This window comes from Myotis lucifugus, unplaced genomic scaffold (genome assembly GCF_000147115.1).
Source record: "Myotis lucifugus unplaced genomic scaffold, Myoluc2.0 scaffold_37, whole genome shotgun sequence".
In the NCBI taxonomy this organism is placed as follows: domain Eukaryota; kingdom Metazoa; phylum Chordata; class Mammalia; order Chiroptera; family Vespertilionidae; genus Myotis; species Myotis lucifugus.
The window spans coordinates 6,119,060-6,142,470 of NW_005871085.1; the positions used below are offsets into that span (position 1 = coordinate 6,119,060).

At 39.7% G+C, this 23,411-nt stretch overlaps 1 protein-coding gene and 1 pseudogene across 1 annotated transcript in view; one reads left to right on the forward strand and one right to left on the reverse strand.

The window, feature by feature from the left end:
- Positions 1 to 23,411, forward strand: part of RNF11 (ring finger protein 11) — a 43,873-nt gene that overhangs the window by 3,043 nt on the left and 17,419 nt on the right. The window lies entirely within an intron of this gene.
- Positions 20,892 to 21,293, reverse strand: LOC111825715 (annotated as a pseudogene).

Consider the following 23,411-nt stretch of genomic DNA (forward strand, 5'->3'; position numbering starts at 1 on the left):
GAGTTATTTCTTATTAGCAGGATCTGACAGATTTTTTTATTTTGCATAAAAGTAATCACTGTACCATTACTGTCAAAGTTTATAGGAAGTACATATTTCTTTCCTGGGCTTTTTTCGTAGCCTCCTAACTGGTCTCTCTTGCCTTCCCAATAAGTCTATTCCTTTTTAAAAAAAAAGATTTTTTATTGGTTTTTAGAAAGAGAGGAAGGGCGAGAGAGAGAGACATCCACATCGACATTGATTGCACCCTGTACGACCCCACACCACCGGGGATGGAGCCCGCAGCCCAGGCACATGCCCTGACTAGGAATCAACCAGCACCAGCATGGTGCACGAGACAACACCCAACCAACTGAGCCACACCGTCCAGGGCCCAATAAGTCTGTTCTTAACTCAGCAGCCAGCTGAGTGATTCTGATACAACAGATCATGACACCCTGCTCAAACTTGTATGGATACCCATTTCATTCAACGTAAAAGCCAAATTCCTTACAGTGTCCCATAATCCCTATATAATCTGTACCCTCTGCTCCCCCACACATAAATCTCCACACTCAACTACTCTACCCGCTGCTGGCTTCCCTTTAGCCTTTTCAGCTTTCTTGTCCCTGGATACTCTAGGACCTTTGCCCTGGTTTCTGTGCCTGGAATGCTCTTACCCCAGTATCACCATGGCTGACTCCCTCACCTTTTTCAAGTTTTTACTCAAATGACACTTTCTTAAACCCTCTCTGACCATCCTTTTTAAATTGCAGCTTGCCAAATATCCTGGAATTCTTCCTTACTCTGTTCTGTTCCCCGCCCCCCCATAGCATTTATCACTTTCTAACAGTATCTTTACTTATTATGTTTATTATCTTTCTCCTCCCACTAAGCGGTAAGCTTCCTGAGGAAAGGGGATTTTTAAAGAAACAGTTTTACAAGTACCTAGAACAGTGCCTGGCACACATTAGGTACTCAATTATTGGTTGAATGAATGGATTTTTAAAAAATGAGTTAATGTATTTATTTTGAGGCAAGTGCATTTGAATGTCTTATAAGAACTATGTGTATTCCTACTGCCTTTTCCCCTTTATTATGGATCATTTTTAAGGAATCAATTCTAAAATTCAAATCTCAATAATATTAAATATAAGTTTAAAATAATTATTGATAAAATAATTTAGGGTTTAGTTCACCCTGTATATATTCCATAACAGAACGTTTATTTTATGAGAAAGTACTTGAATGCTTATCCTTAGAGAAATGGGAGGAAAGAGGTTAGAGCTTTTCTTGAATTAGAAGGTAAAAACAAAGAAATTTGGCATGCCCTCTATTCTCTCTTTCTGGAGTGTTTAGAAAGATACAAAGGAAATATGCTTGGAGAGAGAGGATAAGTCATGAAAAAATGAGGAGTGAAGGTCCTTAAGAAGAAAGGGCCAGTAGGTAGCCCAGCACCCAAAGATATATGTGAATAGGTTGAGGTACTACTGTTACTCTAAAACCCTGTTTGTCATATGCTAATTCAAGAGCAGCATCTTGTTAAAACAGCTTAATATTCACTGAACAACAACAAAAGCCACTTAACAGTATTTCTGTCTAAATATATATGTGTGTGTGTGTGTGTGTGTGTGTGTGTGTGTGTGTGTATATGTTTCTCTAAGTTTTGTAATAGTTATATAACTTGAGAATTACTAATCTCTTCCTCCTGTCCTACACTTTGATGAATACATTTTCGATTTTAAAATCAGAAGTAAAATTAGTTATTGTTAACATAGCAGTGGATGCAAGTGTAGCTCTGGTTTTGGAGTTGGATAGATCTGAATTCAAATTCTGGTTGTCACTTATATGTAAAATATGAAGAGAGTTTATTAGGTTATATTGTGTTTTGAGGAGCTTCTTTCACAAGTAACAAAACATAACATTTTGGATATTTCAAATTGTGACTGAATAAAGCTTTCTTCAAGATACTTTTTATTTTTTTATTTTATTTTTTTTATATTTTATTGATTTTTTACAGAGAGGAAGGGAGAGAGAGAGAGAGTTAGAATCATCGATGAGAGAGGAACACCGACCAGCTGCCTCCTGCACATCTCCCACTGGGGATGTGCCCGCAACCCAGGTACATGCCCTTGACCGGAATTGAACCTGGGACCTTTCAGTCCGCAGGCCGACGCTCTATCCACTGAGCCAAACCGGTTTTGGCTTCAAGATACTTTTTAAAAAAAGGTTTGATCTCTTCTATAGAACTTATTAAAAGTAACCCCCCTCCTTTAAAACTCTATAATATAATAAAATGCTTATTTTTAAGCATACAGAGCTGTATTAATATATTAATATCTTGTTTTTTTTATACTTTTATGAACTTAAATTCAAGTAATTGAGGATTTTTTATGTTTTATTTTTGTTTACCATTTTGGTGGAAATTACCTCAAAATGTATTTCACATATCTTGGTCTTATTGAACAGATTATTTAACTTAAAAAAAATGCCCTATGTATGACATTTATCCTTCTCCTCTTGAAGTTCTACCTTTTCACTGAGGTGCAGATCAACTCCAACCTCTTTAATGAAGCCTTCCCTGACCATATTTTCCTCTCTCACTCCTGATTTTGTTTGTATTATTTGGAAATCATATTACCTTATAAATTAGCTCTGATACTTTAACAATTATTTTCTTTACAGATTACAGTTTTCTTAAAAATGAGAATGAGGAAGATTTTAAATTTTCTTTTAATTTTTTTTTTTTATTATTGATTTTAGAGAGGAAGGGAGAGGGAGAGAGAGAGAGAGAGAAACATCAATGAGAGAGAATCATTGATTGGCCCCCTCCTACACACCCCCTACTAGGGATCGAGCCCACAACTGAGGCATGTGCCCTTGACCAGATTTGAACCTGGGACCCTTCAGTCCAAAGGCCAACACTCTATCCACTCAGCCAGACTAGCCATGGCTGGATTTTATATTTTCTTGGTGGAGTAGAATGGTACCTTACATATTCTGGACACCCAGTGACTAACTTAGAACTATGCCATCTCCCTCTTATTGTCACCACCATAATTGAAGTCCTCATTACCTCTCATAATAACCTAATTGACATCTCTCCTCCCCATTCATTTCATTCCTTGCTGCTAAACAAATTCTAACCAGATCCGATCCCTTGCCTCTTAATCCTTAATGATTCTTCATGACTTGTCACTGAAAATCTGTCTTAAATCTCTGTCAAAGTCATAATCTGGCTCCTTATATAGTTTTTCAGCTTTTTAAGTCTGACTCTAGTCAGACTAAACAGTTTGTTGTAATCTATATATGCCTCTGTTTTCCAATCTCTGCCTTTGCTCATTCTATTCCCATTGCCATGAATACTCATCCCTTAATTTCAAATGTAAATTCTAGCTTTCGAGGTCCAGCTCAAATGCCATGAATCCTTTTCTGATCTCCTCCAACATGAATAATTTCTTACTCCGAACTTCTTTAAGTACTCCGAACTTTAAGGAGTTCGTTTACCATTCCTCAGACACTCTCTTTACCCTTCCTATTTGATTTTAATTATAACAATATCACATCTCCTCTACTAGAATCCAAATCTGATGATTTATCTTTGCATTGCTAGAACTGTTTTTCACATAGTAGGCACTCAATTACTTGAGTAAATGTGAATATCAGTTGTTTTGTTTTTCTATAAGAGTGTTAAGTTTGCATTTTTAAAAATACTTACTGCTTTTAGAGAGAGAGGAGGAAGGGGAAGAGAGAAACATTGATTTTGTTGTTTCACCTATTTATGCATTCATTGGTTACTGCTTGTATGTGCCCTGACCTGGGGTCAAACCTGCAACCTTGGCGTATGGGAATGACGCTCCAACCAACCAACCTCCGTGGCTAGGCTGGTTGTTTGCTTCAATATAAATTGTTCCCAGAATCATGTGCTTTAGTGGTTTGGCCTTTGTACTTTAAAGGGTTCTGATATTTTCCTCTCCCACATTAACTATTTTTATCTGACTGTATCGAGTTTTGTCCTGTCCCTTCTAATTTATAAAGTGCATGAACTTTGGGAAAGTTAATCTCTTTATCTTTTTCATTCAAGTTTGGTTTGTGTTCTATGTTGTTTAGCTTGCCTTGGTTTTTATAAAATGAATAAGCTAAGGTTATTTAATTATCAAAGTTTGCTTATTTACTTATAATCTTTGTTGTAGCGGGTTTGTTTGTTTATGCATGATTTCCCACTCTGGATGTCCTTTAATTAAGGCTGATTTTTTGCCATTAAGCATGTATGCACCTTTAAGAGTAGGACAGTCAGTGTGTCACTTTAATTCTGGAGCTAATTATAGGGTAACTTGAGAAGATGGGATAATAAGTTGGTAGATAAGATCTGGAAAACTTGACTTTCTTAAAATATTTTTTTAGTTAATGCTTTCTAGAAACATTTTATTGTAAAATTTAGAGCTTTAAAATCTTAGTACAATACTTTAGAATGGGATTCTTTTTTAAAAAGGTCTTAATTTTATTTGGTTCCCTCTAAACAGAAAAATTGTCACAGAATAGCTACTATAGGTTCTATCTGACTTTTTTATTCAACTTGTGTTCCTTCTTTCTGCCTCTGTTTTTTTTTAAAATATTGCTGTAATTCATTCTTTTTTAAAAAAATATTTTTATTGATTTTCAGAGAGGAAGGGAGAGGGAGAGAGAAATAGAAACATCAGTGATGAGAGAGAATCATTGATTGACTACCTCCTGGATGCCCCCTATTGGGAATCGAGCCCACAACTCTGGCATGTGCCCTTAACTGGTATCAAACCCGGGACCCTTCAGTCTGCAGGTTGATGCTCTATCCACTGAGCCAAACCGGCTAAGGCCTCCCTTCTGTCTTTATTATGCCTCAGCTAAGTTTAAATGAGGAGGGGAATGAAAGGATGATTGTAAATACAATTGGAATTAAATGTTGTATTTCTTTGTCATCTTGTCACAAGCCATTTTTAATTATCTTTTGTGTATTACCTTCCTTCAAGCAAAGAAATAGGGATGATGTATTTTTTTATTTATTCAAATAGGTTATTAAAAAATAGGCTAGAACAATTTTCCAGAAGTAGATTCCTTACCAGTAACTTTTAATAATGAATTTAACAAACGCTTACGATATTATTACAGACACTCAGAATTCAGGATTGTTATACTAGGGACCCAGTGCACGGATTTGTGCACCTTGAAAAGGAACTGTGGGCTGCAAGGCTATGGTGGGCACAGGGGCAGGTCTCGGCCCATCCTCCGCGCCCCCACCCGACCCCTCCCGCCACAGCCCCTGGTCCCCTGTCTGCCAGCAGCCCTGCTCCCGCCGCCGCCGCCGCCACTCCCATGTGCTGACGGCGCCGGCCCCGGCCCAGCTTGCATCCGCTGACAGCACCGAGTGATTGGGGCCAGTGCCAGCAGCAGGTGCAAGTGGCAGCTGCTGCCCCGATTGCCCCTCAGGAGCAGGGGGAGGTGGAGAAGCCCCCAGGGGCAATCAGGGCGGGCAGCCGCCGCTTGCACCCACTGATGGTGCTGAGTGATCGGGACGGGGGCTGGGCCCCAGCAGTGGGTGCGAGCGGCGGCTGCCAGCCCCAGTCATCCCTCAGGAACAGGGGGAGGTAGAGAAGCCCTGAGGGATGATCGGGGCTGGCAGCCACAGCTTGCACCTGCTAATGGTGCCGAGCAATCGAGGCTGGCACCTGGCGCTGGCAGCAGGTGCAAGCGGTGGCTCCAGCACCAGCAGCGGGTTCAAGTGGGGCCGGCCGCCGGCAGCAGGTGCGTGTGCCGGGTGGGACCGCGGTGCACAGGAGCAAAGAATTTTCAGGAACCACCAGAGGCTCGCCCCAATGACAGCAACCAATGCCCCTCCTTGGTCTGGCGCCCTTGCTCACCTGCTCCACCATCCCGCCGTGGCCAATGCCCACCATATCCCGCACGCGCCCCCTGGTGGTCAGCGCACATCATAGCGACCGGTTGTTCAGTTCTGCCGTTCTATTTGCATATTAGGGTTTTATATATATAGATAAATGAAATTAAGAGTGATGTGGTAAAGATTCTAAAGACCCACAAAAAGTGGAAATGTAAGTGAAGGATGTAAGGAAACGCTGGCTTAGAGACAGCCAAAGTGTGTGTTTTTAATGGCAGAAGAGATTGCTACATGCAATTGAGAAGTAAAGTGATAAGGGAGAACTAAATATATTTTCTGCTCTTGGAGAATCTGCCTGACCTTTTGATTTTGGCATTCAATTTGGCTGTATGTTGCTTTTAAAGTCTTAGAAGAGTTCCTTTATTTTAACTGAGTATGAATACTTTGAGTTCAGCCCTGGCCACATGGCTCAGTTAGTTGGAATGTTGTCCCCTATACCAAAAGGTTGCGTGTTTAATTCCTGGTCAGGGCACATACCTAGGTTTCAGGTTCCATCCCCGGTTGGGACACATACAGGAGGCAACTGATTGATCTCTCTCTCTCTCTCTTCCTCCCTCCCTCCCTCCCTCCTTCTCTCCCTTCCTCTCTCTAAAATTAATAAAACAACAACATATCCTCGAGTGAGGATTAAAAAAAAAAAGAATACATTGAATTTAGTTTAACGTGAATATAAAAGATATACCTATCTTTTAATTAAATAGCCAACCTGGAGTGTGCTCCCAGGGGCCAGTTGAGTAATTATCTTGTTACTTAATCCAGAGAGCATACAGTAAGATAACTAAGAGATCTTAAAGTGTGGGAAATAAAGCAATCCTCCAGATACATTTATTTTTAAATTTATTAAATTTTCTGAATTTCTTACACAGCTGAATGGCTTTAAGAAGAGTGAGACTTTTGCCCTAGCTGGTTTGGCTTGGTAGATAGAATGTCAGCCTTCGGACTGAAGGGTCCCATGTTTGATTCCAGTGCAGGAGACGGCGCGCAGGAGACAGTGTGCAGGAGATAGCCAATCAATGATTTCTCTCTCATCATTGATGTTTCTATCTCTCTCTCTCTCTCCCTCTCCTTCCTCTCTGAAATCAATACAAATATATTTAAAAAGAATAAGAAGAGTGAGACTTTTATAACTGACCCAACTAGTTAAAATTACATATAATTTTGTATAACCATTTAATTCTTCGATCTGTTGGGGGAGGGGCGGGGAAGAAGCAATTTACCATAAACTGAGTTGCAAGGCTTTAAAGATAAAAAGCAGGATGCTTGATACCTATTTTCTGTCACCAAGTATGTTAGGCACCAAGGGGAAAGGAGAAATGAATCCTTTACTCCTGAGGAAGCTACCATATTAGTTAAGGGGCCAAAATTAATGCTTATACATGAAGCATTTTATTATAGTTCATTGTGAAGTAGTATAATCAAGTATTATGTGTTTGATGTAAACTTTGAAGTTGGAGGATCAATTTGTGATAAGACAGTGAATCACAAACTTACTTTTTAGGTTCTGAAGACTTTAAATGAAGTCTTATGTGAACATCGGTATAAAAAAGGAATAAAAGCATCCCTGGCTGGTGTCAGTGGTTAGAGTGTTAGCCTGAGCACAGAAGGGTCTTGGGTTCAATTCCTGGCCAAAGGCACATACCTGGGTTGCAGGTTTGATCCCTAGCCCTGGTTAGGGGGATGTGGGAGGCAATCAATTGATGTGAGATCTCTCACATTGATGTTTCCCTCTTCCTCCTCCTCCTCCTCCTCCTCCTCCTCCTCCTCCTCCTCCTCCTCCTCCTCCTCCTTCTTCTTCTTCTTCTTCTTCTTCTCTCTCTCTCTCTCTCTCTCTCTCTCTCTCTCTCTCTCTCTCTCTCCCACACACACACACACCCTCCTTCCCTTTCACTCTCTCTAAAAATCAATGGAAAAATATCCTCTAAAGATCAGTGGGAAAATGTGAGGATTGACAAAAAAACAAACAAACAAAAAAGAATAAAAGCAAAAGAGCTGCCCTTATTAAACTATGAGTAGGGTAACTTGGAGCCAAAAAAATAATGAATAGGTGGTGAGCATGAATTCTATAATCTTATGCAGTTAGCGTATAATATACAAGGGTGGGCAAAAGTAGGTTTTCAATTGTAATACAAATAAATACTACAATAATTAATAAATAATAGTATAAGAATACACTGTGTTTTGCATACTCACAATTGTAAACCTACTTTTGTCAACCCTGTATATGTGTGTGTAAACCTTTTTATTGTTTACATACAATAAGCAGTATTTTTTAAATAGTATCTTAATAGCTTAGTGTACTTTTACATATTAGAACCACTATCAAGATAGAGCCTATTTCCACGCCCCCCAAAAGACTCCCTCATACCCCATCCAACAGTCAATACCTCTTTCCCAAAGGTAACCACTATTTTGACCTCTTATAACCATAATTGTGTTTTGCCTAGTTTTGAAGTTAAATAGAATAATTTATACAGCATTGTGAAATTTTTTTGTGTTCTTAATATGCATGTGATAATAGTTCATACTATTTTTTATTGGTGTACAGTATTCAATTGTATAAATATATTTTTTTATTAATTCTACTATTGATGTATATTTGAGTTGTATTACTTTTTGGCTGCATAAATCTGCTGTGACCATTCTTTTTATGTACATAATGTATATAAGCCCCTGATTATTTTGAGTATATATCCAGGAGTGGAATTGCTTTGTAATAGGGTAGGAATATGTTTAGTTTTTCCCACAGCATTTTATTACAGTACTTTTAAAAATACAGAGAAGTCAACAGAATTGTTAGGACACCCATATTCTCACCACTTAGATTCTGCAGTTAACATTTTGCCATATTTGTTTTAACACATATCCATCCCTTTATCAATCCATTCTGGTTTTTGGTGCATTTCAAAATAAGTTGCTAAGTAGTTTTCTAAAGTGGTTTCACCAATTTACAGTCCTATCAGCAATGTGTAAGAGGAATTCTATTTGCACTACATCCTTACCAGCACCTGGTATTATCGGTTTTATTTTTATTTATTGATTTATTTTTTTGAGAGAGAAACATCAATTTGTTGTTGTTCCACTTATTTATGCATCCATTGGTTGATTCTTGTATGTGCCCTGCCTGGGATCGAACCCACAACCTTGATGTATTGAGACGATGTTCTAACCAACTGAGCTACCCCATTAGGTTTGTAGTTCTTATTTTAGACATTTTGATAAGTGTGTAGAAGTACTTCATTGTGGTCTTAATTTGCACGTCCTCAATGAAAAATAGATCCAATATGCATACTAATATGTGTTGTGTTTTTTTGTTTGTGGCTACCCTTTTTCACTTAGCATAATGTTTTCAAGATTCATCTGTTGTAGCATGTGTCAAGACTTCATTCCTTTTTATTGTGAAACTAGAGGCCTGGTGCACGAATTCGTGCACCAGTGGGGTACCTTGTGCTGGCCTGAGGGATCGGGCCAAAACTGGCTCCCCAACATCTCCTGAGGGGTCCCGGATTGTGAGAGGGTGCAGGCCAGGCCGAGGGACCCCATCGGTGTACAATCGGGGCTGGGGAGGGACCGCGGGAGGGCTCCAGGGCATGGCTGGCCCGACTCGCTCAGTCCCGATCGGCCGGACCCCAGCAACAAGCTAACCTACCGGTCAGAGCGTCTGCCCCCTGGTGGTCAGTGCATGTCATAGCGAGTGGTTGAGTGGCCTTAGCATATCATTAGCATATTACGCTTTGGTTGGTTAAATGGACGACTGGTCACTTAGCATATTAGGCTTTTATTATATAGGATATTCCATTGTATGGATCAGCCTCATTTTGATTAGCCATTCATCAGTTGATGAACATTTGAGTTTCTACTTTTTGTCTCTTATGAATGCTGCCAGGACATTTGTGTACAAGTTTTTATATAGATGTGTTTTCATTTCTCTTGGTCACACACCTACTAGTGGAATTGCTGTGTCATATAATTCCATTTTTAACCTTTTGAGGAACTGCCAAACTGTTCTCCAAAGCATTTGTACTATTTTACATACCCATCAGCAGTGCTCAAGGGTTCCAATTTCTGCATGTTGTCCAAAAACTTATTTTTTTTTATTATAATCATCCTAGTGGCTATACTAGTAAAGTATCTCAGTGTGGTTTTGATTGCATTTTCCTACAGGCTGATCATGTTGAGCATCTTTTTATGTGCTTGTTGGTCATTTGTATATCGTCTTTGGAAAATTGTTCAGATCCTGTGCCCATTTTTAATCAGGTTGTCTCTTTATTACTGAGTTGTAAGAGTTCTTTATATATTCTAGTCCCTTGTCAGATACATGATTTGCAAAAGTTTTCTACCATTTTGTGAATTGTCTTTTCACTTTCTTGATGGTGTTATTTGAAACACAAAAGTTAGGAATTCTGATGAAATCCAATTTATTTTTTTCTTTTGTTACTTTAGCTTTCAGTGGTTGTGTCTCAAGTTTAGCTTAAGATCACAAAGGTTCACTCCTATGTTTTCTTCTAAGAATTATTTTTAGTTCACACAATTAGGTATAGGATCCATTTGGAGTTATTTTTTGTATATAGTGTAAGGAAGGCCCACATTTATTCTTTTGTGTGTGACTATTCTGTTGTTACAGCACCATTTGTTTAAAAGAGTATTCTTTCCCCATTGTCTTTCCATTCCTGTCCAAAATCAATTGTCCGTAAGTGTAAGGGTTTATTGCTGGACTCTTCAATTTTGCTCCATTGATCTGTATATCTATCCTTAATGCTAGTACTACACTAGCTTTGTAATAAGTTTTGAACTCAGGAAGTATGAGTCTTCCACCTTTGTTCTTATTATTTAACATTGTTTTCACTATTCTTAGTTTTTGTAATTCCATATAATTTTAGGATCAGCTGTCAATTTATGCAAATAAGTCAGCTGGGATTTTGATAGAGCCACATTTGATTTTTCATTTGATTTTTTGCTAATCCTCACATGAGGATATTTTTCCATTGATTTTTTTTTAGAGAGAGTGTAAGAGAGAGGGAAAGACAGAGAGAAACATCAATGTGAGAGAAACACATAGATTGGTTGCCTCCTTCTCATGCCCCGACCAGGGCTCGGGCTGGGGAGGAGCCTGAAAATCAAGGTCCCTGCCCTTGACCGGAATCGAACCTGGGACCCTTTGGTCTACAGGCCGACGCTCTATCCACTGAGCCAAACCGGCTAGGGCTGAATTTTATTTATTTATTTATTTATCTTAATGAACCTACATTGAAACATTATCAACCAAAGTTGATAGTTTACATTCGGGTTTACTCTTGGTGGTGTACACTCTTTGGGTTTGGACAGTGTGTAATGACATGGTTCCACCATTATAGCATCATACAGAATAGTTTCCTTCACCTAAAAATCCTATGTGCTCCACCTTTTCATCTTTCCCTACCCCTAGTCCTGGCAGCCAATGATCCTTTTACTGTCTCTATAATTTTGCCTTTATCAGAATATCATATAGTTAGAATCATACAGTAAGTAGCTTTTTCAGATTGACTTATTTCATTTAGCAATATGCATTTAAGGTTCCTTTAGAAATATGCACTTGAAGTTCCTCCATTTCTTTTCATAGCTTGATAGCTAATTTATTTAAATTAAGTAAATAGTACTTCATTGTCTGGATGTACCATAGTTTATTTATCCAAATACCTGTTAAAGGATATCTTAGTTGCTTCCAGGTTTTGGCAGTTATGAATAAAGCTGCTAAACACATCTATGTGTGGGGTTTTGGGTGTACATAAGTTTTTAACTCCTTTGGGTAAAAAGCAAGGAACACTTGCTGGATCATATTTGGTAAGAGTATATTTATGTTTAGTTTTGTAAGAAACCACCAAACTGTCTTCCACAGTGGCTGTGCTATTTTGTATTCCCACCAGCAATGAGTGAGAGTTCCTGTTGTTCCACATCCTAAATAGCATTTGATGTCAGTGTTTTGGATTTTCACCATTCTAATAGGTGTATAGAATAGTATTTTTTATTTGCTTACTTTAATTTGTAATTCCCAGCATTTATTAATGTGATCGCCTTTAAGTGGGACAGGATGGCAAGAGGTGAATGGCGATGGATATTTCTCTTCCCCCACATGGAAGTTTAGAACCAGCTGGATTTGAGTATTACCCTTTTCTCAGATAGATTAGCATCTGATAAAACCCCAACAGGTTGGTGCTGGCAAAATAGTTTCTCCTGAGGGCAGGCCTGATTAGAATAGAATGTTCTGGTATATGTCAAAATGGTCCCTTTTCTCCTCCCCCTTTTGGAGGCACAAGAAAATTTTTCTCTGATATTCACTGTGAGAAACTGGTAGGGTTCTTGGAGATAAAACTTACAAAAAGTAGGAGGTCCCCCTGGAGTTTTTAACTCAGACTTGATCTCTCTGAGCCTCCATCAATTATAATTCAGGTTTTCTTATCCCAGTGCTGGTTTTGCTCATGGTTCCTGCTCCAGTAAGTTGTGATTTTCTTCTAGTCACCTGTCTATCTCTTTAATTTTTGAATCAGTAGTCTGCACTGTGACCTCACTTCTCTGACTGATCAAGTAGAGTTGTTGATTTTCCAGTTTGTTCAGCTTCTTAGAATTTGTTATGATGGAGTGGTGGCTTCTATAAACTCCTTATAGGCCAGACTAGAAACTAGAAGTTCTTAATTTTCATAATAATTCTGTGAATATGTTTATTGTTATTCCCATCTTATAGATGAAGAAACAGGCTTTGCAGTAGAACTGGGTATCCTATGATTATTGAGTTTTAGACAGAAGGGGTAATTGTAATTGCACAGTGTGGCAGAAGAATTGTAGAAGAATGAAAGTAGATATGATACACTAGATTTGGCTCAAAGGCAGTCATGGGAACCTGGAAGTCCATTTTCAGTAGAGTGAAATCTATCAGAAAATGGGATATTGGAATGAAGTGGTTTATACAGTGATAATTGGGGTAATGAGACTTCTTTATAATGAAGTGGTTGGTTAAAAACATTTCATAAATCATATAATAGTAGGTTTCATGTTGCATAGCAGTGTTCTGCTAAATTGACAAAAATACCCCTGTGCATAACATCTATTTTGTCTTTTGAAGATAAGCAGAGCTGCCACTCAGCAAAATGATGAAGTTAGCAAAGTGTGTTTTTGGTGTTCCCATGTTCTCTAACCTTTTTTTCCTCCCCTTAAGTGATCAGGGCTTGCTGTCTAATCTTTCTCTCCCAAATCAAAATAAAATATGGTACATTTATTATTAATAAATATTAAAGCACTAATTCCTGTCTATTAATTAAGATGAATTGGCCCAGCAGGCATGGCTCAGTAGTTGAGTGTTGACCTATGAATCAGGAGGTCACGATTCTATTCCCAGTCGGGGCACATGCCCGTGTTGCAGGCCCAATCCTGATCTCTCATCGTTGATGTTTCTATCTCTCACCCTCTCTCTTCATTTCTGAAATCAATAAAAACATTTTTTTAAAAAAAGATTAATTATAGTACAGTAGGTCCTCGAATAACATTGTTTCCTTCAATGTGGTTTCATTATAACATTAATGGGGGGGGGGGCTGGACGGGGGGATGGGGAGGATTTCTGGCTAGGGCCACTGTCTGTGTGGAGTTGGCACATTCTCACTTCTGGGTGGTTTTCTCCAAGTACTCTGGTTTCTTCCTCCCACATCCAAAGATGTGCACTTTGGGTGAATCAGTATGTCTCAGTTCTCCTAGTCTGAGTGAGTGTGGGGATGTGTGAGTGGCCCTGCCATGAAAAGGCCTCCTGCCCTATGGGTTCCTGCCTTGTGCCCTGAGTCGCTGGGATGGGCTTTGTTCACTCTGGAATCTGAACTGGAATAAGTGTATTGGAAAAGAATTATCGTACTTGTTTCTATTAATCTTTCTTAATTGTATGGAAATCTCATATTTATTCAATGTTTAATAATAGAAGTGCTTTGGGTTTTTATTTAAAAGTTTGGTGATGTTTTTGTGATAAAAAATATACCATAGGAACTTAATTCTTGTTTATATCAATTAGCCTATGGTAAAATTGGTTTCTTTATACTAACGTTATTTTATTTAAAGTTGCAGCTTCCTAGAACCTGTTGGCGACATTAAGTGGGCACTTACTGTATGGTGTGCATGTATTTTATTTAGCATTATCTCCACTGGTAATTTGTATCCTAGTTTCTTGCCTCTTACTGTAATTGTTTTTAAAAATGTAGAAAGTAACAGTAGTAGATTTGGAGGTAAGAGAGTTCCAAAGCAATAGGGTAATGGAGGAGCAAAGATATCCAAAATATAAGACTCTTAAAAAGTAAAAAAAGGACAGAGAAACCAAGATGGCAGCATAGGTAAACACCTGAAATTGCTGCCTCGCACAACCACTTCAAAAATACAACTAAAAGACAAAACGGACATCATCCAGAACCACAGGAAGGCTGGCTGAGTGGAAAGTCTACAACTAGAAGGAAAGAGAAAAGCACAGTGAGACTCAGAGGAGGTGCGGAAGTAAAGTACAGAGGTACGGAGGCGCCCGCGGAAAGGGCTGGCAACTGAGGACGCGGTTGTCTTTTTCAATCGGGAGGGAGACACAGGCTCCCGACTGCTCTGAACTCCAGTTCCGGGCGAGTCTCTGGGGACCCAGACTCATATGGGGAGAAACTGGACTGTCTGGCATCGGGGGGAACTCAAGGCGGCTTTCTCTCAGAGGTGCTTGCAGCGATTACCGCGGGACACTGACACCTGGGGCCTCTTAGGGCAGGGCTGAGGATCAGCCATAGCTGGTTTGCTCCACCCTGTTGATTCCCTGAGACCCCCGCCCCACCCAAGCTGTGCACAGAGGCTTTAGCATATGAATGGCCTGGCCCTTTGCAATCTAAAATTACCTAACAAACTGCAGCTGGGTCAGAGAGACCCAGAACATCCAAAAGAAGGCCCAAGGCCCCACAGCAGCTTGCATTGCTTCACAGCTGGGCCTCATCTGGGCACCTCCAAACCCCAAACAAAGAAGAGGAATCTGCAGATCTCTCCATAGCTCCTGCTGGGTAGCCTCAGGCAGAGGCTAAATTAGCACTTCCTTAGAGATCCAAGAGCCAGTGTACCCAGTGGTCAGAGTGGGACCATCCAGATTACAAACTCCTCAGATCCATAAGGGACACACTCAGGGGGCAGACTCAGTGAGCACCAAAGCCCCACTGAAGCAAGTCTTGCCCCATAAGGGTGTCTCCAGCACAGAAGTTCTCCCACGGTAGACACAGCTGACTCTCACAGCCAATTGGCCTGGAGGTCAATTCCTCCCAGTGATACCTACAACAATCAAGGCTTAACTACAACAAGACTGGGCACAAAGCCCACAAAGGGGTGCACCAAGAGTGTCCACCTCAGGTAATTGGGGAGGCTGAGCCACTATAGGACACCTAGCACAGAAAGCCACTCTATCAACACAGGGAAGCATAAAAAATTCGGAGACAAAGAAACGGGTCACAAATGACAGAAATGGAGGAAAGCAAACTACTGGATATAGAGTTCAAAACCACGGTTATAAGGTTTTTCAAGAATTTTCTAGAAACCGCTGATAAATTTAGTGAGACCCTCAATAAATCTAGTGAGACCCTCGAGGATATGAAAAAGGACCAAATAGAAATTAAGCATACACTGACTGAAATAAAGAATATTATACAGAGTTCCAACAGCAGACTAGAGGATCTCAAGAATCAAGTCAAAGATTTGAAATACGAAGAAGCAAAAAACACCCAACTGGAAAAACAAAAAGAATCCAAAAATATGAAGATAGTGTGAGGAGCCTCTGGGACAACTTCAAGCATACCAACATCCGAATTAGGGGGGTGCCAGAAGAAGAAAGAGAGCAAGATATTGAAAACCTATTTGAAGAAATAATGACAGAAAACTTCCCCTACCTGGTGAAAGAAATAGACTTCCAAGTCCAGGAAGTGCAGAGAACCCCAAACAAAGGAATCCAAAGAGAACCACACCAAGACACATCATAATTAAAATGCCAAGAGCAAAAGACAAAGAGAGAATCTTAAAAGCAGCAAGAGAAAGACAGTCAGTTACCTACAAGGCAGTACCCATATGACTGTCATCTGATTTCTCAACAGAAACTATGCAGGCCAGAAGGGAGTGGCAAGAAATATTCAAAGTGATGAATACCAAGAACCTACAACCAAGATTACTTTACCCAGCAAAGCTATCATTCAGAATTGAAGGTCAGATAAAGAGCTTCACAGATAAGAAAAAGCTAAAGGAGTTCATCACCACCAAACCAGTATTATATGAAATGCTGAAAGGTATCCTTTAAGAAGAGGAAGAAGAAGGAAAAGGGTAAAGATAAAAATTATGAACAACAAATACATATCTATCAACAAGTGAATCTAAAAATCAAGTGAATAAATAATCTGATGATCAGAATAAACTGGTGAATATAATAGAATCGTGCATAGAAAGGGAGTGGACTGACAATTCTCGGGGGGAAAAAGGGGTGGGGGGTGCGGGAAGAGACTGGACAAAAATTGTACACCTATGGATGAGGACAGTGGGGGGGGGGGGTAAGGGCAAAGGGTGGGATGGGAACCGGGTGGAGAGGAGCTTTGTGGGGAAAAAAGAGGAACAACTGTAATAATCTGAACAATAAAGATTTAACTTTTAAAAAAAGCGAAAAAAAAGGTAAAAAAGGTCCTAGCTGGTTTTGCTCAGTGGATAGAGCATTGGATGAAGAACTGAAGGGTCAAGGGTTCAATTCTAGTCAAGGGCATGGACCTGGGTTGCAGGCTCGATCCCTGGCACCAGTGCAGGAGGCAACCATTAGATGTGTCTCTCTCACATCGATGTTTCTCTGTCTCTACCCCTCCCTTCTTTTCTCTCTAAAAATCAATGGTGTTTGAGAGAACCAAGATGGTGGCGTAGGTAAGTGCTGCTACTCGCCGCCTCCCACAACCACGTAAAATTACAAATAAAATACAGAACAACCATCATTCAGAACCACCTGAAATCCGGCTGGCTGGAAGTCCTACAACTAGAGAAGTAAAGAAGAAAGCACAAGGAGACTGGTAGGAGGGGCGGAGGCTTGGAACTGGCTGGTCCGACACCCTTTTGTGGTGCTTTTCCAATTGGGAGGGTTATCTCAGCTATGGTAACCTCCTGTGAGGAGCAAGGGGTCTCAGCCCCACACTAGACCCCCAGCCCAGGGTTCCAGAGCTGGGAAGAGAAGTGCCTGTAACTTTGGGCTATAAAAACCACTGAGGATTGTGGCTGAGTGACTTGGAGGCTACTGGAGATCCAGGCAGTTCCTCTTAAAGGGCCGGCACACCAGCTTACACAGACTCGCTCCCTCTAAGCTCCAGCACTTGGGCAACAGCTTAGGGAGAGCCAGGGACATATGGGGAGGAACTGAATTGTCTGGAGTAGGAGCAAGAACTTGGGGAAGCTTTCTCCCAGACAGGGGTGCTTGCAGGGGCCATTGTTCCTGTGCTGGGACCTCCCCCATCACAGAGCTGACTAGCAGCCATATCTAAGTTTCCATCAGCATGGCCCGCACTCTTTGCTCCACCCTGGTGATTCCCTGAGATCCTGCCCCATCCAATTTGCAGCCCCACCCAAGCTGTTTGCAGGGGCTTTTCCATATGAATGGCCTGTTCTGGCTCAGGCTTCAGACTTTCCTAAAATCTCTCAAGCAAGCAGCAGCTGGCAGCAGCTGGCTTCAGCATGCCCTAAACCTATCAATAAGAGGCCCAAGATAGCTTGGCCTCGCCTGGGCACTTCTGGGCCCAACACAAGTGGCGACCATCTGCAGGTCACTCTGTGGCTCCTGCCAGGTGGCCCCAGGCCGTGGCTGACGTTGCACCTATGTGGAGGCCCCAGAGCTAGTGCGCCTGGTGGACAGTTTCAGAACATGTCAGATTACAACTTTACGCATCTACCAGCAACACATTCAAGGGGCAGAATTAAGTAAGCACCAAAGCCCCACTGAAGCAAGTTCTGTTCCTGAGGGGTATCTCCTGTACAGCAGTCCTTCCACTGTAATCACAGCTGGTACTCACAGCCAATTGGCCTGGAGGAAAATTCCTCCCAGTGACACCAACAGCAATCAAGGCTCAACTACAAGAAAGGGCACACAGCCCAAATAGGGGCACACCTAGAGTGTCCAGTTTAGGTGACAGGGGAGACCGAGCCACTGGGCCCTACAGGACACCTACTACACAAGGCCACTCTACCAATTCCAGGAGACATAGCAGCTCTACCTAATGCATAGAAAAAACACAGGGAAGCAGCCAAAATGTGGCAACAAAAAACAGGTCACAAATGAAAGAACAGAAGAAATCTCCAGAAAAAGAACTAAATGAAATAGAAGCAAGCAAACTACTAGATACAGAGTTCAAGAATTTTAATGAGAGCTTCAAGTAACTTAGTGAGACTTTCAAGGATCTTAGTGAGAACTTCAAAGACATGAAAAAGGACCATTCAGAAATTAAGTATACACTAACTGAAAGAATAATTTACAGGGATTCAATAGTAGAGTAGAGGATTTCGAGAATCAGATCAATGATTTGGAATATAAGGAAGCAAAAGACACCCGATCAGAAGAGCAAAAAGAAAAAAATAATTCAAAAATATGAAGATTGTGTAAGGAGCCTCTGGGACAACTTCAAGTGTACCAACATCACATTATGGGGGTGTCAAAAGGAGAAGAGAGAGCAAAATATTGAAAATCTATTTGAAGGAAAACTTCCCCTACCTGGTGAATGAAATAGACTTACAAATCGGGGAAGTGCAGAGTCCCAAACAAGAAGAACCCAAAGAGGCCCATACCAAGACACTTCATAATTAAAATGCCAAAGGTTAAAGACAGAGAATCTTAAAAGCAGCAAGAGAAAAGCAGTCAATAAGAAGAAGAAGAAAAATGACAAAAAAATATGAACAATAAAATGGCAATAAATATATATAAACAGTTGAATCTAAAAATTAAAATAAATGAACAAGAAATCTAATGAACAAAATAAACTGATGAATAAAATAGAACCAGAGTGACGAATCTCGGAGGGAAAGGGGGTGAGGGCATAGGAAAAGATTAACCAAAGAACTTATATGCATATGTGCATTACCTATGGACACAGACAAGGACATCTTTAATACTCTCAACAATAAAGATTTTTTTTTTTTTTTAATCAGTGGAGAAAATATCCTTGGGTGAAGATTAACCAAAAAAAAAAAAAAAATGTGAAAAAGGAAAATGGGGTATTAAAATCACATAGAGAATCTAATGGATCTAGTTATAGAAAATACAGCTGCAATTAGATTTAAGTGAATTTTCCAGTTTAAAAAGGATTTATTTTGGATTTTTAAAAAAACATTCAAAAAGATATAAAATTTTACAATACCGTTGTCAACGTTTTTTGTTCCCATATACTACTTTGGTAATCAGTCAATAAGACTGATTTTCAACTGGGTCCTTTTTCAAACTTCACAACATTCATTTTCCATTCTCACTTCTTCTCCCGTAAATCACTGAAATGTTGACTTCTGAGCAAATTTTCATCTCATTTTATTGCTTCATAATTGCTAGATTAGTTATTACACTCTGGAAGTAATACAATGGCACCTCTAGAGTCTTGAGTTATATAGGACTATTTGTGTTACTGGGTGAAGTCAATTCTGCTTTTAATTCTTGTACTTGGTTTTAACATTTTATTCTCATTGTCTTTTCCCATCTCACTGGTTCTTCGTCTACTATCAATATGTCTGCCCTTGCAGTACCTCTCTTAAAATTCTGCATATTGGAAAAATCAGATAATCAAGTTTGTCAAATTACCTAGGAGCTGCCAATAGAGAGATCCCAAAGACAGTGCCTATTAGTAAAGAAGCTTTTTGTTTTTTGAATAAACTATTTGGGGATTTCATAAACGGGCACCTTGTTGTTTTTAAGTTTAAAAGATGTGTTTTTAAAGTTTCCTTGGCACAAATTTGTTTAAGTAAATAAAGTCAATTTTAGCAGGTTACCCACATGCATATGAGAGTAGAAAAGATAAAGGAAAGAAACCTTTAATATTGAGGTAAGCTTATCAGAGTTTCATTTTTCACATACCCCTCCTCTTCCCCACTGTTTCATTATCTGGAATTTCCTCTCATCTCTAGATTTTCTTTCTCAAGATGCTTTTTATTTTGTAAAACATGCTTTAATTTAGCTAGGACTCCTTATAAGATCTAAGTTCTGCCTTTCTGCCTCCGAGGCCACCATGACTCCTGTGAAAAAGCTTGTGGCGAAGAGGGGCAAAAAAATTTTTTTCTACATAGATTTCAGACTTTCAGCCATTTTTAAATGGTCCCATTTCATGCTATCTAATCTTTTTTTTTAAAATATATTTTATTGATTTTTTACAGAGAGGAAGGGAGAGAGATAGAGAGATAGAAACATCGATGAGAGAGAAACATCGATCAGCTGCCTCCTGCACATCTCCCACTGGGGATGTGCCCGCAACCCAGGTACATGCCCTTGCCCGGAATCGAACCTGGGACCCTTTAGTCCGCAGGCTGACGCTCTATCCACTGAGCCAAACCGGTTTCGGCAATGCTATCTAATCTTAAATGAAGTCTGACAATATACCTAATAGTGTTGCAACAGCAAAATTCAACTGAATTCTTATACCGCACACCTTTATCAGAACTCTGTGGCTCAAACCCCAAAGGCTTTGTGGTTTCTGGCAGCAGTGACATGAACTCATGACCTGCAATTCAGAGACTTCCTCTTAGGAATTCTTAACCTTCTTTGTGGCACAGAAACCTTTGGCAATCTGATGAAATTTATGGACCTTTCTTAGATTTGTTTTTGAATGAATACATAAGATTACCAAGGAAAGCAGTTATACTGAAATGCAGTTCTATCCCTGATCCTATAGGGATCTATGAATCTAAGGATTATGTATCCGTCAATCTAAAGATTACATTGAGCTTAAAAATTTAGATCTCTTTTTTTTCTTTTTTCGTTCCCAAGTTTTATTCAAGAATTCATACAAAATTTGCTAGGTAAATGAGCTTTAATCCTCATCTTCCTGCTCTTCTTCATCCTGGTATATCTAGAAGTAACGCAATTCGTAACTCTCTTTGCTGTTAGCAACTACATGCAACCAGTCACGTAGATTATTCTTCTCAAATATTTTTTGCTGAGATATTTCAAATACCTTTTGGAAAAAGGCCACTCAGACGTTACAGTGATCTTACTCTTGGTTCTTTCCATGGTTACAGCCCCTCCGCCGAGATTCCCAGCTTTTCCATTCACTTTAATTCTCTCCTGAAGAAACTGCTCAAAGTTGGCAGCGTCCATGATTCCATCTTTTACGGGGTGGGTGCAGTCAAGGGTAAACTTCAGAACCTGCTTCTTTTTTTTTTATCACCCCTAACTGCCTCTGCCTGCCTGATCGCCCCTAACCCCCTCTGCCTGATCGCCCTAACTGCTCTCCCCTGCCGGCCTGATCCCCCTAACTGCCAGCCTGATCCCCCTAACTGCTCTCCCCTGCTGGCCTGATCGCCCCTAACTGCCTCTGCCCTGCCACCGTGGCTTTGTCCAGAAGGTCATCCGGAAGATGTCCGGTCTAATTAGCATATTACCCTTTTATTAGTATAGATTCTGTATATTCTATTTTATATTTTTAAAAGCTCCTAGCTGTGAGTCTCTAAAACTGATTTCACAACCCACAGGTTGGTCTTGACTTGCAGTTTAGAAAACATTTCATGATGCAGAGCCAAAAAGATAAGATTGTGAAAAAATTTAAAATATTTTGTATGTCCTGAATTTTATTTTTTTTATTTTTATTTTTTTATTTTTTGTATGTCCCAAATTTTAAACAAGGTCTCTTGGGAATCCAAACTTGCCTCTCTATAAAAGCATATCCAAGAGAAATGAAAACATGTTTACATAGAAACTTGTATACAGATGCTCACAGTAGTATATTTATAATAGCCATTAAGTGGAAACAATTCAGATGTCCATCAACTGATGAATGGTTAGGCTGGGGAATTTGGGGGGGGTGGGATAGGGGAATGACTGCTAGTGGGTACATGGGGTTTCTTTTGGGTATGATGAAAATGTTCTAAAATTGTGATAATGGTTACATAACATACTAAAAATCATTCAATTGTATACTTTAAATGGGTTAATTATATTGTGTAAATTATATATCAATAAAGGTATTATATTAAATGTAGGTGTTTTGCCTTATAGTGATATCATATTTTCTCAATCATGAGATGTATTTTTTAAATTTTTTTTCAATGCTTTTTGCACTCAGAATGTAAATTTTAATTGGTATGTACATTTGCTGGGCTAAAATGGTTTTTCACTTAGCTTCAAAAATTGTTAGAATCCAAGAAATGTATTTCCTAAAGAGTTATTTTGCAAAATTCAACCTAAGTTCAACAGTCTTTGGAAGAAATTAATATTTATTGGTGATGTTAGCCCTGGCCCTTCAAAAAATAACTTTAAAAAAAAAAGAAGGGGAGGTTATCTGTTAGAGAACTTAATGCAGTAAATGTAATACCAGACTTCCTGAGCTTCAAAACCAACCCTTGGCTGCTACAGACATATTCTTTTTGGAATTAATACACTTTTTTTTAAGCTTACATTTTTTTTAAGCTTACATCTTTTAACTCCTTAAAGGTACATATATTCTGACTCTGATGATTGGTTTTGCAAAGATTCTTGGGCTTATTGCTTTTAGCTTTTAAGTAGGAATATTATTTTTGCATTTTCTGTTTAAGGATGAAAGACAAATTATGAAATGCATATTCTTATTCTTTGAGCTGGTAAAATTGAGAGATAGGATGCTTAAATGAGAAAAATTTCAGTGTTTTTTGGCTGTAACGAATAACTCATACATTTAGTCCGAGTAATATTTCTTGGTCTACAACTACCCTGGAGATCTGCCCCACTGGTAAGCAATTTTTTTTCAGTAAGTGGGTGCTATTTCCCATCTGGAAGCTAGTTTGCTTGGTGAGAAGGAAAAGGCAGTCTAGCTTAGAGAATAAAATGGTGGTGGTGCTAAGGCAGTGGTCAGCAAACTGCGGCTCACGAGCCACATGCGGCTCTTTGGCCCCTTGAGTGTGGCTCTTCTACAAAATACCGACTTCTGCCCATGGGCCACGAAGTTTCAATCGCACTGTACGTGCGTGCCCACACGTGGTATTTTGTGGAAGAGCCACACTCAAGGGGCCAAAGAGCCGCGTGTGACTTGCGAGCCGCAGTTTGCCGACCACTGTGCTAAGGAAACTCTTGTTTTAGACAAAATTAACTCTGAGGTGCTTATTTTAATGATCAGAACCAGAAAGCTTTCAAGGAACCAATACCCATCTCTCTTACCTAGGGGCTTCCGGCTTTTTCATTTGTGGGCTCTCCCAATTTCTGCTTCACTCAGCATTTCTAATCTATCTTTTATACTATCAGTTTCCTTATAACTTCAGTTTACACATACCTCTTATTTGCTGCTTGATGACCTTTCAGGTCAGTTGT